At 43.8% G+C, this 12,526-nt stretch overlaps 33 non-coding genes across 33 annotated transcripts; all 33 read right to left on the reverse strand.

Moving 5' to 3' along the window:
* Positions 1-56: 56 nt before the first annotated feature.
* LOC136180609 (U5 spliceosomal RNA) lies at positions 57-173 on the reverse strand. The gene has a single exon (XR_010667233.1). It is a non-coding gene; the product is annotated as a U5 spliceosomal RNA (small nuclear RNA).
* A 269-nt stretch (positions 174-442) lies between these two features.
* LOC136180788 (U5 spliceosomal RNA) lies at positions 443-559 on the reverse strand. The gene has a single exon (XR_010667412.1). It is a non-coding gene; the product is annotated as a U5 spliceosomal RNA (small nuclear RNA).
* Positions 560-828: 269 nt separating this feature from the next.
* LOC136180784 (U5 spliceosomal RNA) lies at positions 829-945 on the reverse strand. Its single transcript, XR_010667408.1, has one exon. It is a non-coding gene; the product is annotated as a U5 spliceosomal RNA (small nuclear RNA).
* Positions 946-1,214: 269 nt separating this feature from the next.
* Positions 1,215-1,331, reverse strand: LOC136180610 (U5 spliceosomal RNA). The gene has a single exon (XR_010667234.1). It is a non-coding gene; the product is annotated as a U5 spliceosomal RNA (small nuclear RNA).
* A 269-nt stretch (positions 1,332-1,600) lies between these two features.
* On the reverse strand, positions 1,601-1,717 carry LOC136180789 (U5 spliceosomal RNA). The gene has a single exon (XR_010667413.1). It is a non-coding gene; the product is annotated as a U5 spliceosomal RNA (small nuclear RNA).
* Positions 1,718-1,986: 269 nt separating this feature from the next.
* LOC136180795 (U5 spliceosomal RNA) lies at positions 1,987-2,103 on the reverse strand. Its single transcript, XR_010667419.1, has one exon. It is a non-coding gene; the product is annotated as a U5 spliceosomal RNA (small nuclear RNA).
* Positions 2,104-2,372: 269 nt separating this feature from the next.
* On the reverse strand, positions 2,373-2,489 carry LOC136180611 (U5 spliceosomal RNA). Its single transcript, XR_010667235.1, has one exon. It is a non-coding gene; the product is annotated as a U5 spliceosomal RNA (small nuclear RNA).
* Positions 2,490-2,758: 269 nt separating this feature from the next.
* Positions 2,759-2,875, reverse strand: LOC136180612 (U5 spliceosomal RNA). The gene has a single exon (XR_010667236.1). It is a non-coding gene; the product is annotated as a U5 spliceosomal RNA (small nuclear RNA).
* Positions 2,876-3,144: 269 nt separating this feature from the next.
* Positions 3,145-3,261, reverse strand: LOC136180613 (U5 spliceosomal RNA). The gene has a single exon (XR_010667237.1). It is a non-coding gene; the product is annotated as a U5 spliceosomal RNA (small nuclear RNA).
* Positions 3,262-3,530: 269 nt separating this feature from the next.
* Positions 3,531-3,647, reverse strand: LOC136180614 (U5 spliceosomal RNA). The gene has a single exon (XR_010667238.1). It is a non-coding gene; the product is annotated as a U5 spliceosomal RNA (small nuclear RNA).
* Positions 3,648-3,916: 269 nt separating this feature from the next.
* On the reverse strand, positions 3,917-4,033 carry LOC136180844 (U5 spliceosomal RNA). Its single transcript, XR_010667468.1, has one exon. It is a non-coding gene; the product is annotated as a U5 spliceosomal RNA (small nuclear RNA).
* A 269-nt stretch (positions 4,034-4,302) lies between these two features.
* Positions 4,303-4,419, reverse strand: LOC136180615 (U5 spliceosomal RNA). The gene has a single exon (XR_010667239.1). It is a non-coding gene; the product is annotated as a U5 spliceosomal RNA (small nuclear RNA).
* Positions 4,420-4,688: 269 nt separating this feature from the next.
* LOC136180616 (U5 spliceosomal RNA) lies at positions 4,689-4,805 on the reverse strand. Its single transcript, XR_010667240.1, has one exon. It is a non-coding gene; the product is annotated as a U5 spliceosomal RNA (small nuclear RNA).
* Positions 4,806-5,074: 269 nt separating this feature from the next.
* LOC136180617 (U5 spliceosomal RNA) lies at positions 5,075-5,191 on the reverse strand. Its single transcript, XR_010667241.1, has one exon. It is a non-coding gene; the product is annotated as a U5 spliceosomal RNA (small nuclear RNA).
* Positions 5,192-5,460: 269 nt separating this feature from the next.
* On the reverse strand, positions 5,461-5,577 carry LOC136180618 (U5 spliceosomal RNA). The gene has a single exon (XR_010667242.1). It is a non-coding gene; the product is annotated as a U5 spliceosomal RNA (small nuclear RNA).
* Positions 5,578-5,846: 269 nt separating this feature from the next.
* LOC136180806 (U5 spliceosomal RNA) lies at positions 5,847-5,963 on the reverse strand. Its single transcript, XR_010667430.1, has one exon. It is a non-coding gene; the product is annotated as a U5 spliceosomal RNA (small nuclear RNA).
* Positions 5,964-6,232: 269 nt separating this feature from the next.
* LOC136180619 (U5 spliceosomal RNA) lies at positions 6,233-6,349 on the reverse strand. The gene has a single exon (XR_010667243.1). It is a non-coding gene; the product is annotated as a U5 spliceosomal RNA (small nuclear RNA).
* Positions 6,350-6,618: 269 nt separating this feature from the next.
* On the reverse strand, positions 6,619-6,735 carry LOC136180620 (U5 spliceosomal RNA). Its single transcript, XR_010667244.1, has one exon. It is a non-coding gene; the product is annotated as a U5 spliceosomal RNA (small nuclear RNA).
* A 269-nt stretch (positions 6,736-7,004) lies between these two features.
* On the reverse strand, positions 7,005-7,121 carry LOC136180621 (U5 spliceosomal RNA). Its single transcript, XR_010667245.1, has one exon. It is a non-coding gene; the product is annotated as a U5 spliceosomal RNA (small nuclear RNA).
* Positions 7,122-7,390: 269 nt separating this feature from the next.
* Positions 7,391-7,507, reverse strand: LOC136180622 (U5 spliceosomal RNA). The gene has a single exon (XR_010667246.1). It is a non-coding gene; the product is annotated as a U5 spliceosomal RNA (small nuclear RNA).
* Positions 7,508-7,776: 269 nt separating this feature from the next.
* On the reverse strand, positions 7,777-7,893 carry LOC136180845 (U5 spliceosomal RNA). The gene has a single exon (XR_010667469.1). It is a non-coding gene; the product is annotated as a U5 spliceosomal RNA (small nuclear RNA).
* Positions 7,894-8,162: 269 nt separating this feature from the next.
* Positions 8,163-8,279, reverse strand: LOC136180623 (U5 spliceosomal RNA). Its single transcript, XR_010667247.1, has one exon. It is a non-coding gene; the product is annotated as a U5 spliceosomal RNA (small nuclear RNA).
* Positions 8,280-8,548: 269 nt separating this feature from the next.
* On the reverse strand, positions 8,549-8,665 carry LOC136180624 (U5 spliceosomal RNA). The gene has a single exon (XR_010667248.1). It is a non-coding gene; the product is annotated as a U5 spliceosomal RNA (small nuclear RNA).
* A 269-nt stretch (positions 8,666-8,934) lies between these two features.
* On the reverse strand, positions 8,935-9,051 carry LOC136180817 (U5 spliceosomal RNA). Its single transcript, XR_010667441.1, has one exon. It is a non-coding gene; the product is annotated as a U5 spliceosomal RNA (small nuclear RNA).
* A 269-nt stretch (positions 9,052-9,320) lies between these two features.
* On the reverse strand, positions 9,321-9,437 carry LOC136180625 (U5 spliceosomal RNA). Its single transcript, XR_010667249.1, has one exon. It is a non-coding gene; the product is annotated as a U5 spliceosomal RNA (small nuclear RNA).
* A 269-nt stretch (positions 9,438-9,706) lies between these two features.
* LOC136180626 (U5 spliceosomal RNA) lies at positions 9,707-9,823 on the reverse strand. The gene has a single exon (XR_010667250.1). It is a non-coding gene; the product is annotated as a U5 spliceosomal RNA (small nuclear RNA).
* Positions 9,824-10,092: 269 nt separating this feature from the next.
* Positions 10,093-10,209, reverse strand: LOC136180627 (U5 spliceosomal RNA). Its single transcript, XR_010667251.1, has one exon. It is a non-coding gene; the product is annotated as a U5 spliceosomal RNA (small nuclear RNA).
* Positions 10,210-10,478: 269 nt separating this feature from the next.
* LOC136180628 (U5 spliceosomal RNA) lies at positions 10,479-10,595 on the reverse strand. The gene has a single exon (XR_010667252.1). It is a non-coding gene; the product is annotated as a U5 spliceosomal RNA (small nuclear RNA).
* Positions 10,596-10,864: 269 nt separating this feature from the next.
* Positions 10,865-10,981, reverse strand: LOC136180846 (U5 spliceosomal RNA). Its single transcript, XR_010667470.1, has one exon. It is a non-coding gene; the product is annotated as a U5 spliceosomal RNA (small nuclear RNA).
* A 269-nt stretch (positions 10,982-11,250) lies between these two features.
* On the reverse strand, positions 11,251-11,367 carry LOC136180629 (U5 spliceosomal RNA). Its single transcript, XR_010667253.1, has one exon. It is a non-coding gene; the product is annotated as a U5 spliceosomal RNA (small nuclear RNA).
* Positions 11,368-11,636: 269 nt separating this feature from the next.
* On the reverse strand, positions 11,637-11,753 carry LOC136180630 (U5 spliceosomal RNA). Its single transcript, XR_010667254.1, has one exon. It is a non-coding gene; the product is annotated as a U5 spliceosomal RNA (small nuclear RNA).
* Positions 11,754-12,022: 269 nt separating this feature from the next.
* LOC136180631 (U5 spliceosomal RNA) lies at positions 12,023-12,139 on the reverse strand. The gene has a single exon (XR_010667255.1). It is a non-coding gene; the product is annotated as a U5 spliceosomal RNA (small nuclear RNA).
* A 269-nt stretch (positions 12,140-12,408) lies between these two features.
* LOC136180816 (U5 spliceosomal RNA) lies at positions 12,409-12,525 on the reverse strand. The gene has a single exon (XR_010667440.1). It is a non-coding gene; the product is annotated as a U5 spliceosomal RNA (small nuclear RNA).
* Between the last annotated feature and the right edge of the window lies 1 nt (position 12,526).

Consider the following 12,526-nt stretch of genomic DNA (forward strand, 5'->3'; position numbering starts at 1 on the left):
CAAGATCTCAGGCCAAGTTGCATTGGGTAGATTGTTTGTTTTCCACATAATAGAGAGGCTCAGCTACAAGGCTAAGCCTGCCAAAAATAAGTTGAACTCAATAGTGTTCCTCTCCACGGAAGTCTTTAGTAAAAGGCGAAAGACTTGTACGATATGAAGAGAAACCCGAGTATGTCAGGCTCATCGTAAAGGGCAGGATAACACACGTCGTCCTGGCCACTACACTCACGGTAAGCCTGACTTGTCGCATACTATGTGCATGTGCATCCCTGCCACAGTCTTTATGCAATAGAAATTCCCTTATCTTCTTGTACACTTTTTCTAATTGGTCATCACAGCAGCTGCATATTTGCAAATCTAGCCACTAATCACTCTACAATTTGGCTCAAGATCTCAGGCCAAGTTGCATTGGGTAGATTGTTTGTTTTCCACATAATAGAGAGGCTCAGCTACAAGGCTAAGCCTGCCAAAAATAAGTTGAACTCAATAGCGTTCCTCTCCACGGAAGTCTTTAGTAAAAGGCGAAAGACTTGTACGATATGAAGAGAAACCCGAGTATGTCAGGCTCATCGTAAAGGGCAGGATAACACACGTCGTCCTGGCCACTACACTCACGGCAAGCCTGACTTGTCGCACACTATGTGCATGTGCATCCCTGCCACAGTCTTTATGCAATAGAAATTCCGTTATCTTCTTGTACACGTTTTCTAATTGGTCATCACAGCAGCTGCATATTTGCAAATCTAGCCACTAATCACTCTACAATTTGGCTCAAGGTCTCAGGCCAAGTTGCATTGGGTAGATTGTTTGTTTTCCACATAATAGAGAGGCTCAGCTACAAGGCTAAGCCTACCAAAAATAAGTTGAACTCAATAGTGTTCCTCTCCACGGAAGTCTTTAGTAAAAGGCGAAAGACTTGTACGATATGAAGAGAAACCCGAGTATGTCAGGCTCATCGTAAAGGGCAGGATAACACACGTCGTCCAGGCCACTACACTCACGGTAAGCCTGACTTGTCGCACACTATGTGCATGTGCATCCCTGCCACAGTCTTTATGCAATAGAAATTCCCTTATCTTCTTGTACACTTTTTCTAATTGGTCATCACAGCAGCTGCATATTTGCAAATCTAGCCACTAATCACTCTACAATTTGGCTCAAGATCTCAGGCCAAGTTGCATTGGGTAGATTGTTTGTTTTCCACATAATAGAGAGGCTCAGCTACAAGGCTAAGCCTGCCAAAAATAAGTTGAACTCAATAGTGTTCCTCTCCACGGAAGTCTTTAGTAAAAGGCGAAAGACTTGTACGATATGAAGAGAAACCCGAGTATGTCAGGCTCATCGTAAAGGGCAGGATAACACACGTCGTCCTGGCCACTACACTCACGGTAAGCCTGACTTGTCGCATACTATGTGCATGTGCATCCCTGCCACAGTCTTTATGCAATAGAAATTCCCTTATCTTCTTGTACACTTTTTCTAATTGGTCATCACAGCAGCTGCATATTTGCAAATCTAGCCACTAATCACTCTACAATTTGGCTCAAGATCTCAGGCCAAGTTGCATTGGGTAGATTGTTTGTTTTCCACATAATAGAGAGGCTCAGCTACAAGGCTAAGCCTGCCAAAAATAAGTTGAACTCAATAGCGTTCCTCTCCACGGAAGTCTTTAGTAAAAGGCGAAAGACTTGTACGATATGAAGAGAAACCCGAGTATGTCAGGCTCATCGTAAAGGGCAGGATAACACACGTCGTCCTGGCCACTACACTCACGGCAAGCCTGACTTGTCGCACACTATGTGCATGTGCATCCCTGCCACAGTCTTTATGCAATAGAAATTCCGTTATCTTCTTGTACACGTTTTCTAATTGGTCATCACAGCAGCTGCATATTTGCAAATCTAGCCACTAATCACTCTACAATTTGGCTCAAGGTCTCAGGCCAAGTTGCATTGGGTAGATTGTTTGTTTTCCACATAATAGAGAGGCTCAGCTACAAGGCTAAGCCTACCAAAAATAAGTTGAACTCAATAGTGTTCCTCTCCACGGAAGTCTTTAGTAAAAGGCGAAAGACTTGTACGATATGAAGAGAAACCCGAGTATGTCAGGCTCATCGTAAAGGGCAGGATAACACACGTCGTCCAGGCCACTACACTCACGGTAAGCCTGACTTGTCGCACACTATGTGCATGTGCATCCCTGCCACAGTCTTTATGCAATAGAAATTCCCTTATCTTCTTGTACACTTTTTCTAATTGGTCATCACAGCAGCTGCATATTTGCAAATCTAGCCACTAATCACTCTACAATTTGGCTCAAGATCTCAGGCCAAGTTGCATTGGGTAGATTGTTTGTTTTCCACATAATAGAGAGGCTCAGCTACAAGGCTAAGCCTGCCAAAAATAAGTTGAACTCAATAGTGTTCCTCTCCACGGAAGTCTTTAGTAAAAGGCGAAAGACTTGTACGATATGAAGAGAAACCCGAGTATGTCAGGCTCATCGTAAAGGGCAGGATAACACACGTCGTCCTGGCCACTACACTCACGGTAAGCCTGACTTGTCGCATACTATGTGCATGTGCATCCCTGCCACAGTCTTTATGCAATAGAAATTCCCTTATCTTCTTGTACACTTTTTCTAATTGGTCATCACAGCAGCTGCATATTTGCAAATCTAGCCACTAATCACTCTACAATTTGGCTCAAGATCTCAGGCCAAGTTGCATTGGGTAGATTGTTTGTTTTCCACATAATAGAGAGGCTCAGCTACAAGGCTAAGCCTGCCAAAAATAAGTTGAACTCAATAGTGTTCCTCTCCACGGAAGTCTTTAGTAAAAGGCGAAAGACTTGTACGATATGAAGAGAAACCCGAGTATGTCAGGCTCATCGTAAAGGGCAGGATAACACACGTCGTCCTGGCCACTACACTCACGGCAAGCCTGACTTGTCGCACACTATGTGCATGTGCATCCCTGCCACAGTCTTTATGCAATAGAAATTCCGTTATCTTCTTGTACACGTTTTCTAATTGGTCATCACAGCAGCTGCATATTTGCAAATCTAGCCACTAATCACTCTACAATTTGGCTCAAGGTCTCAGACCAAGTTGCATTGGGTAGATTGTTTGTTTTCCACATAATAGAGAGGCTCAGCTACAAGGCTAAGCCTGCCAAAAATAAGTTGAACTCAATAGTGTTCCTCTCCACGGAAGTCTTTAGTAAAAGGCGAAAGACTTGTACGATATGAAGAGAAACCCGAGTATGTCAGGCTCATCGTAAAGGGCAGGATAACACACGTCGTCCAGGCCACTACACTCACGGTAAGCCTGACTTGTCGCACACTATGTGCATGTGCATCCCTGCCACAGTCTTTATGCAATAGAAATTCCCTTATCTTCTTGTACTCTTTTTCTAATTGGTCATCACAGCAGCTGCATATTTGCAAATCTAGCCACTAATCACTCTACAATTTGGCTCAAGATCTCAGGCCAAGTTGCATTGGGTAGATTGTTTGTTTTCCACATAATAGAGAGGCTCAGCTACAAGGCTAAGCCTGCCAAAAATAAGTTGAACTCAATAGTGTTCCTCTCCACGGAAGTCTTTAGTAAAAGGCGAAAGACTTGTACGATATGAAGAGAAACCCGAGTATGTCAGGCTCATCGTAAAGGGCAGGATAACACACGTCGTCCTGGCCACTACACTCACGGTAAGCCTGACTTGTCGCACACTATGTGCATGTGCATCCCTGCCACAGTCTTTATGCAATAGAAATTCCCTTATCTTCTTGTACACTTTTTCTAATTGGTCATCACAGCAGCTGCATATTTGCAAATCTAGCCACTAATCACTCTACAATTTGGCTCAAGATCTCAGGCCAAGTTGCATTGGGTAGATTGTTTGTTTTCCACATAATAGAGAGGCTCAGCTACAAGGCTAAGCCTGCCAAAAATAAGTTGAACTCAATAGCGTTCCTCTCCACGGAAGTCTTCAGTAAAAGGCGAAAGACTTGTACGATATGAAGAGAAACCCGAGTATGTCAGGCTCATCGTAAAGGGCAGGATAACACACGTCGTCCTGGCCACTACACTCACGGCAAGCCTGACTTGTCGCACACTATGTGCATGTGCATCCCTGCCACAGTCTTTATGCAATAGAAATTCCGTTATCTTCTTGTACACGTTTTCTAATTGGTCATCACAGCAGCTGCATATTTGCAAATCTAGCCACTAATCACTCTACAATTTGGCTCAAGGTCTCAGGCCAAGTTGCATTGGGTAGATTGTTTGTTTTCCACATAATAGAGAGGCTCAGCTACAAGGCTAAGCCTGCCAAAAATAAGTTGAACTCAATAGTGTTCCTCTCCACGGAAGTCTTTAGTAAAAGGCGAAAGACTTGTACGATATGAAGAGAAACCCGAGTATGTCAGGCTCATCGTAAAGGGCAGGATAACACACGTCGTCCAGGCCACTACACTCACGGTAAGCCTGACTTGTCGCACACTATGTGCATGTGCATCCCTGCCACAGTCTTTATGCAATAGAAATTCCCTTATCTTCTTGTACACTTTTTCTAATTGGTCATCACAGCAGCTGCATATTTGCAAATCTAGCCACTAATCACTCTACAATTTGGCTCAAGATCTCAGGCCAAGTTGCATTGGGTAGATTGTTTGTTTTCCACATAATAGAGAGGCTCAGCTACAAGGCTAAGCCTGCCAAAAATAAGTTGAACTCAATAGTGTTCCTCTCCACGGAAGTCTTTAGTAAAAGGCGAAAGACTTGTACGATATGAAGAGAAACCCGAGTATGTCAGGCTCATCGTAAAGGGCAGGATAACACACGTCGTCCTGGCCACTACACTCACGGTAAGCCTGACTTGTCGCACACTATGTGCATGTGCATCCCTGCCACAGTCTTTATGCAATAGAAATTCCGTTATCTTCTTGTACACGTTTTCTAATTGGTCATCACAGCAGCTGCATATTTGCAAATCTAGCCACTAATCACTCTACAATTTGGCTCAAGGTCTCAGGCCAAGTTGCATTGGGTAGATTGTTTGTTTTCCACATAATAGAGAGGCTCAGCTACAAGGCTAAGCCTGCCAAAAATAAGTTGAACTCAATAGTGTTCCTCTCCACGGAAGTCTTTAGTAAAAGGCGAAAGACTTGTACGATATGAAGAGAAACCCGAGTATGTCAGGCTCATCGTAAAGGGCAGGATAACACACGTCGTCCTGGCCACTACACTCACGGTAAGCCTGACTTGTCGCACACTATGTGCATGTGCATCCCTGCCACAGTCTTTATGCAATAGAAATTCCCTTATCTTCTTGTACACTTTTTCTAATTGGTCATCACAGCAGCTGCATATTTGCAAATCTAGCCACTAATCACTCTACAATTTGGCTCAAGGTCTCAGGCCAAGTTGCATTGGGTAGATTGTTTGTTTTCCACATAATAGAGAGGCTCAGCTACAAGGCTAAGCCTGCCAAAAATAAGTTGAACTCAATAGTGTTCCTCTCCACGGAAGTCTTTAGTAAAAGGCGAAAGACTTGTACGATATGAAGAGAAACCCGAGTATGTCAGGCTCATCGTAAAGGGCAGGATAACACACGTCGTCCTGGCCACTACACTCACGGCAAGCCTGACTTGTCGCACACTATGTGCATGTGCATCCCTGCCACAGTCTTTATGCAATAGAAATTCCGTTATCTTCTTGTACACGTTTTCTAATTGGTCATCACAGCAGCTGCATATTTGCAAATCTAGCCACTAATCACTCTACAATTTGGCTCAAGGTCTCAGGCCAAGTTGCATTGGGTAGATTGTTTGTTTTCCACATAATAGAGAGGCTCAGCTACAAGGCTAAGCCTACCAAAAATAAGTTGAACTCAATAGTGTTCCTCTCCACGGAAGTCTTTAGTAAAAGGCGAAAGACTTGTACGATATGAAGAGAAACCCGAGTATGTCAGGCTCATCGTAAAGGGCAGGATAACACACGTCGTCCAGGCCACTACACTCACGGTAAGCCTGACTTGTCGCACACTATGTGCATGTGCATCCCTGCCACAGTCTTTATGCAATAGAAATTCCCTTATCTTCTTGTACACTTTTTCTAATTGGTCATCACAGCAGCTGCATATTTGCAAATCTAGCCACTAATCACTCTACAATTTGGCTCAAGATCTCAGGCCAAGTTGCATTGGGTAGATTGTTTGTTTTCCACATAATAGAGAGGCTCAGCTACAAGGCTAAGCCTGCCAAAAATAAGTTGAACTCAATAGTGTTCCTCTCCACGGAAGTCTTTAGTAAAAGGCGAAAGACTTGTACGATATGAAGAGAAACCCGAGTATGTCAGGCTCATCGTAAAGGGCAGGATAACACACGTCGTCCTGGCCACTACACTCACGGTAAGCCTGACTTGTCGCATACTATGTGCATGTGCATCCCTGCCACAGTCTTTATGCAATAGAAATTCCCTTATCTTCTTGTACACTTTTTCTAATTGGTCATCACAGCAGCTGCATATTTGCAAATCTAGCCACTAATCACTCTACAATTTGGCTCAAGATCTCAGGCCAAGTTGCATTGGGTAGATTGTTTGTTTTCCACATAATAGAGAGGCTCAGCTACAAGGCTAAGCCTGCCAAAAATAAGTTGAACTCAATAGTGTTCCTCTCCACGGAAGTCTTTAGTAAAAGGCGAAAGACTTGTACGATATGAAGAGAAACCCGAGTATGTCAGGCTCATCGTAAAGGGCAGGATAACACACGTCGTCCTGGCCACTACACTCACGGCAAGCCTGACTTGTCGCACACTATGTGCATGTGCATCCCTGCCACAGTCTTTATGCAATAGAAATTCCGTTATCTTCTTGTACACGTTTTCTAATTGGTCATCACAGCAGCTGCATATTTGCAAATCTAGCCACTAATCACTCTACAATTTGGCTCAAGGTCTCAGACCAAGTTGCATTGGGTAGATTGTTTGTTTTCCACATAATAGAGAGGCTCAGCTACAAGGCTAAGCCTGCCAAAAATAAGTTGAACTCAATAGTGTTCCTCTCCACGGAAGTCTTTAGTAAAAGGCGAAAGACTTGTACGATATGAAGAGAAACCCGAGTATGTCAGGCTCATCGTAAAGGGCAGGATAACACACGTCGTCCAGGCCACTACACTCACGGTAAGCCTGACTTGTCGCACACTATGTGCATGTGCATCCCTGCCACAGTCTTTATGCAATAGAAATTCCCTTATCTTCTTGTACACTTTTTCTAATTGGTCATCACAGCAGCTGCATATTTGCAAATCTAGCCACTAATCACTCTACAATTTGGCTCAAGATCTCAGGCCAAGTTGCATTGGGTAGATTGTTTGTTTTCCACATAATAGAGAGGCTCAGCTACAAGGCTAAGCCTGCCAAAAATAAGTTGAACTCAATAGTGTTCCTCTCCACGGAAGTCTTTAGTAAAAGGCGAAAGACTTGTACGATATGAAGAGAAACCCGAGTATGTCAGGCTCATCGTAAAGGGCAGGATAACACACGTCGTCCTGGCCACTACACTCACGGTAAGCCTGACTTGTCGCACACTATGTGCATGTGCATCCCTGCCACAGTCTTTATGCAATAGAAATTCCCTTATCTTCTTGTACACTTTTTCTAATTGGTCATCACAGCAGCTGCATATTTGCAAATCTAGCCACTAATCACTCTACAATTTGGCTCAAGATCTCAGGCCAAGTTGCATTGGGTAGATTGTTTGTTTTCCACATAATAGAGAGGCTCAGCTACAAGGCTAAGCCTGCCAAAAATAAGTTGAACTCAATAGCGTTCCTCTCCACGGAAGTCTTCAGTAAAAGGCGAAAGACTTGTACGATATGAAGAGAAACCCGAGTATGTCAGGCTCATCGTAAAGGGCAGGATAACACACGTCGTCCTGGCCACTACACTCACGGCAAGCCTGACTTGTCGCACACTATGTGCATGTGCATCCCTGCCACAGTCTTTATGCAATAGAAATTCCGTTATCTTCTTGTACACGTTTTCTAATTGGTCATCACAGCAGCTGCATATTTGCAAATCTAGCCACTAATCACTCTACAATTTGGCTCAAGGTCTCAGGCCAAGTTGCATTGGGTAGATTGTTTGTTTTCCACATAATAGAGAGGCTCAGCTACAAGGCTAAGCCTGCCAAAAATAAGTTGAACTCAATAGTGTTCCTCTCCACGGAAGTCTTTAGTAAAAGGCGAAAGACTTGTACGATATGAAGAGAAACCCGAGTATGTCAGGCTCATCGTAAAGGGCAGGATAACACACGTCGTCCAGGCCACTACACTCACGGTAAGCCTGACTTGTCGCACACTATGTGCATGTGCATCCCTGCCACAGTCTTTATGCAATAGAAATTCCCTTATCTTCTTGTACACTTTTTCTAATTGGTCATCACAGCAGCTGCATATTTGCAAATCTAGCCACTAATCACTCTACAATTTGGCTCAAGGTCTCAGGCCAAGTTGCATTGGGTAGATTGTTTGTTTTCCACATAATAGAGAGGCTCAGCTACAAGGCTAAGCCTGCCAAAAATAAGTTGAACTCAATAGTGTTCCTCTCCACGGAAGTCTTTAGTAAAAGGCGAAAGACTTGTACGATATGAAGAGAAACCCGAGTATGTCAGGCTCATCGTAAAGGGCAGGATAACACACGTCGTCCTGGCCACTACACTCACGGCAAGCCTGACTTGTCGCACACTATGTGCATGTGCATCCCTGCCACAGTCTTTATGCAATAGAAATTCCGTTATCTTCTTGTACACGTTTTCTAATTGGTCATCACAGCAGCTGCATATTTGCAAATCTAGCCACTAATCACTCTACAATTTGGCTCAAGGTCTCAGGCCAAGTTGCATTGGGTAGATTGTTTGTTTTCCACATAATAGAGAGGCTCAGCTACAAGGCTAAGCCTACCAAAAATAAGTTGAACTCAATAGTGTTCCTCTCCACGGAAGTCTTTAGTAAAAGGCGAAAGACTTGTACGATATGAAGAGAAACCCGAGTATGTCAGGCTCATCGTAAAGGGCAGGATAACACACGTCGTCCAGGCCACTACACTCACGGTAAGCCTGACTTGTCGCACACTATGTGCATGTGCATCCCTGCCACAGTCTTTATGCAATAGAAATTCCCTTATCTTCTTGTACACTTTTTCTAATTGGTCATCACAGCAGCTGCATATTTGCAAATCTAGCCACTAATCACTCTACAATTTGGCTCAAGATCTCAGGCCAAGTTGCATTGGGTAGATTGTTTGTTTTCCACATAATAGAGAGGCTCAGCTACAAGGCTAAGCCTGCCAAAAATAAGTTGAACTCAATAGTGTTCCTCTCCACGGAAGTCTTTAGTAAAAGGCGAAAGACTTGTACGATATGAAGAGAAACCCGAGTATGTCAGGCTCATCGTAAAGGGCAGGATAACACACGTCGTCCTGGCCACTACACTCACGGTAAGCCTGACTTGTCGCATACTATGTGCATGTGCATCCCTGCCACAGTCTTTATGCAATAGAAATTCCCTTATCTTCTTGTACACTTTTTCTAATTGGTCATCACAGCAGCTGCATATTTGCAAATCTAGCCACTAATCACTCTACAATTTGGCTCAAGATCTCAGGCCAAGTTGCATTGGGTAGATTGTTTGTTTTCCACATAATAGAGAGGCTCAGCTACAAGGCTAAGCCTGCCAAAAATAAGTTGAACTCAATAGTGTTCCTCTCCACGGAAGTCTTTAGTAAAAGGCGAAAGACTTGTACGATATGAAGAGAAACCCGAGTATGTCAGGCTCATCGTAAAGGGCAGGATAACACACGTCGTCCTGGCCACTACACTCACGGCAAGCCTGACTTGTCGCACACTATGTGCATGTGCATCCCTGCCACAGTCTTTATGCAATAGAAATTCCGTTATCTTCTTGTACACGTTTTCTAATTGGTCATCACAGCAGCTGCATATTTGCAAATCTAGCCACTAATCACTCTACAATTTGGCTCAAGGTCTCAGACCAAGTTGCATTGGGTAGATTGTTTGTTTTCCACATAATAGAGAGGCTCAGCTACAAGGCTAAGCCTGCCAAAAATAAGTTGAACTCAATAGTGTTCCTCTCCACGGAAGTCTTTAGTAAAAGGCGAAAGACTTGTACGATATGAAGAGAAACCCGAGTATGTCAGGCTCATCGTAAAGGGCAGGATAACACACGTCGTCCAGGCCACTACACTCACGGTAAGCCTGACTTGTCGCACACTATGTGCATGTGCATCCCTGCCACAGTCTTTATGCAATAGAAATTCCCTTATCTTCTTGTACACTTTTTCTAATTGGTCATCACAGCAGCTGCATATTTGCAAATCTAGCCACTAATCACTCTACAATTTGGCTCAAGATCTCAGGCCAAGTTGCATTGGGTAGATTGTTTGTTTTCCACATAATAGAGAGGCTCAGCTACAAGGCTAAGCCTGCCAAAAATAAGTTGAACTCAATAGTGTTCCTCTCCACGGAAGTCTTTAGTAAAAGGCGAAAGACTTGTACGATATGAAGAGAAACCCGAGTATGTCAGGCTCATCGTAAAGGGCAGGATAACACACGTCGTCCTGGCCACTACACTCACGGTAAGCCTGACTTGTCGCACACTATGTGCATGTGCATCCCTGCCACAGTCTTTATGCAATAGAAATTCCCTTATCTTCTTGTACACTTTTTCTAATTGGTCATCACAGCAGCTGCATATTTGCAAATCTAGCCACTAATCACTCTACAATTTGGCTCAAGATCTCAGGCCAAGTTGCATTGGGTAGATTGTTTGTTTTCCACATAATAGAGAGGCTCAGCTACAAGGCTAAGCCTGCCAAAAATAAGTTGAACTCAATAGCGTTCCTCTCCACGGAAGTCTTCAGTAAAAGGCGAAAGACTTGTACGATATGAAGAGAAACCCGAGTATGTCAGGCTCATCGTAAAGGGCAGGATAACACACGTCGTCCTGGCCACTACACTCACGGCAAGCCTGACTTGTCGCACACTATGTGCATGTGCATCCCTGCCACAGTCTTTATGCAATAGAAATTCCGTTATCTTCTTGTACACGTTTTCTAATTGGTCATCACAGCAGCTGCATATTTGCAAATCTAGCCACTAATCACTCTACAATTTGGCTCAAGGTCTCAGGCCAAGTTGCATTGGGTAGATTGTTTGTTTTCCACATAATAGAGAGGCTCAGCTACAAGGCTAAGCCTGCCAAAAATAAGTTGAACTCAATAGTGTTCCTCTCCACGGAAGTCTTTAGTAAAAGGCGAAAGACTTGTACGATATGAAGAGAAACCCGAGTATGTCAGGCTCATCGTAAAGGGCAGGATAACACACGTCGTCCAGGCCACTACACTCACGGTAAGCCTGACTTGTCGCACACTATGTGCATGTGCATCCCTGCCACAGTCTTTATGCAATAGAAATTCCCTTATCTTCTTGTACACTTTTTCTAATTGGTCATCACAGCAGCTGCATATTTGCAAATCTAGCCACTAATCACTCTACAATTTGGCTCAAGATCTCAGGCCAAGTTGCATTGGGTAGATTGTTTGTTTTCCACATAATAGAGAGGCTCAGCTACAAGGCTAAGCCTGCCAAAAATAAGTTGAACTCAATAGTGTTCCTCTCCACGGAAGTCTTTAGTAAAAGGCGAAAGACTTGTACGATATGAAGAGAAACCCGAGTATGTCAGGCTCATCGTAAAGGGCAGGATAACACACGTCGTCCTGGCCACTACACTCACGGTAAGCCTGACTTGTCGCACACTATGTGCATGTGCATCCCTGCCACAGTCTTTATGCAATAGAAATTCCGTTATCTTCTTGTACACGTTTTCTAATTGGTCATCACAGCAGCTGCATATTTGCAAATCTAGCCACTAATCACTCTACAATTTGGCTCAAGGTCTCAGGCCAAGTTGCATTGGGTAGATTGTTTGTTTTCCACATAATAGAGAGGCTCAGCTACAAGGCTAAGCCTGCCAAAAATAAGTTGAACTCAATAGTGTTCCTCTCCACGGAAGTCTTTAGTAAAAGGCGAAAGACTTGTACGATATGAAGAGAAACCCGAGTATGTCAGGCTCATCGTAAAGGGCAGGATAACACACGTCGTCCTGGCCACTACACTCACGGTAAGCCTGACTTGTCGCACACTATGTGCATGTGCATCCCTGCCACAGTCTTTATGCAATAGAAATTCCCTTATCTTCTTGTACACTTTTTCTAATTGGTCATCACAGCAGCTGCATATTTGCAAATCTAGCCACTAATCACTCTACAATTTGGCTCAAGGTCTCAGGCCAAGTTGCATTGGGTAGATTGTTTGTTTTCCACATAATAGAGAGGCTCAGCTACAAGGCTAAGCCTGCCAAAAATAAGTTGAACTCAATAGTGTTCCTCTCCACGGAAGTCTTTAGTAAAAGGCGAAAGACTTGTACGATATGAAGAGAAACCCAAGTATG

The sequence above is a fragment of the Labrus bergylta genome, chromosome 11, assembly GCF_963930695.1.
Source record: "Labrus bergylta chromosome 11, fLabBer1.1, whole genome shotgun sequence".
Taxonomy (NCBI): domain Eukaryota; kingdom Metazoa; phylum Chordata; class Actinopteri; order Labriformes; family Labridae; genus Labrus; species Labrus bergylta.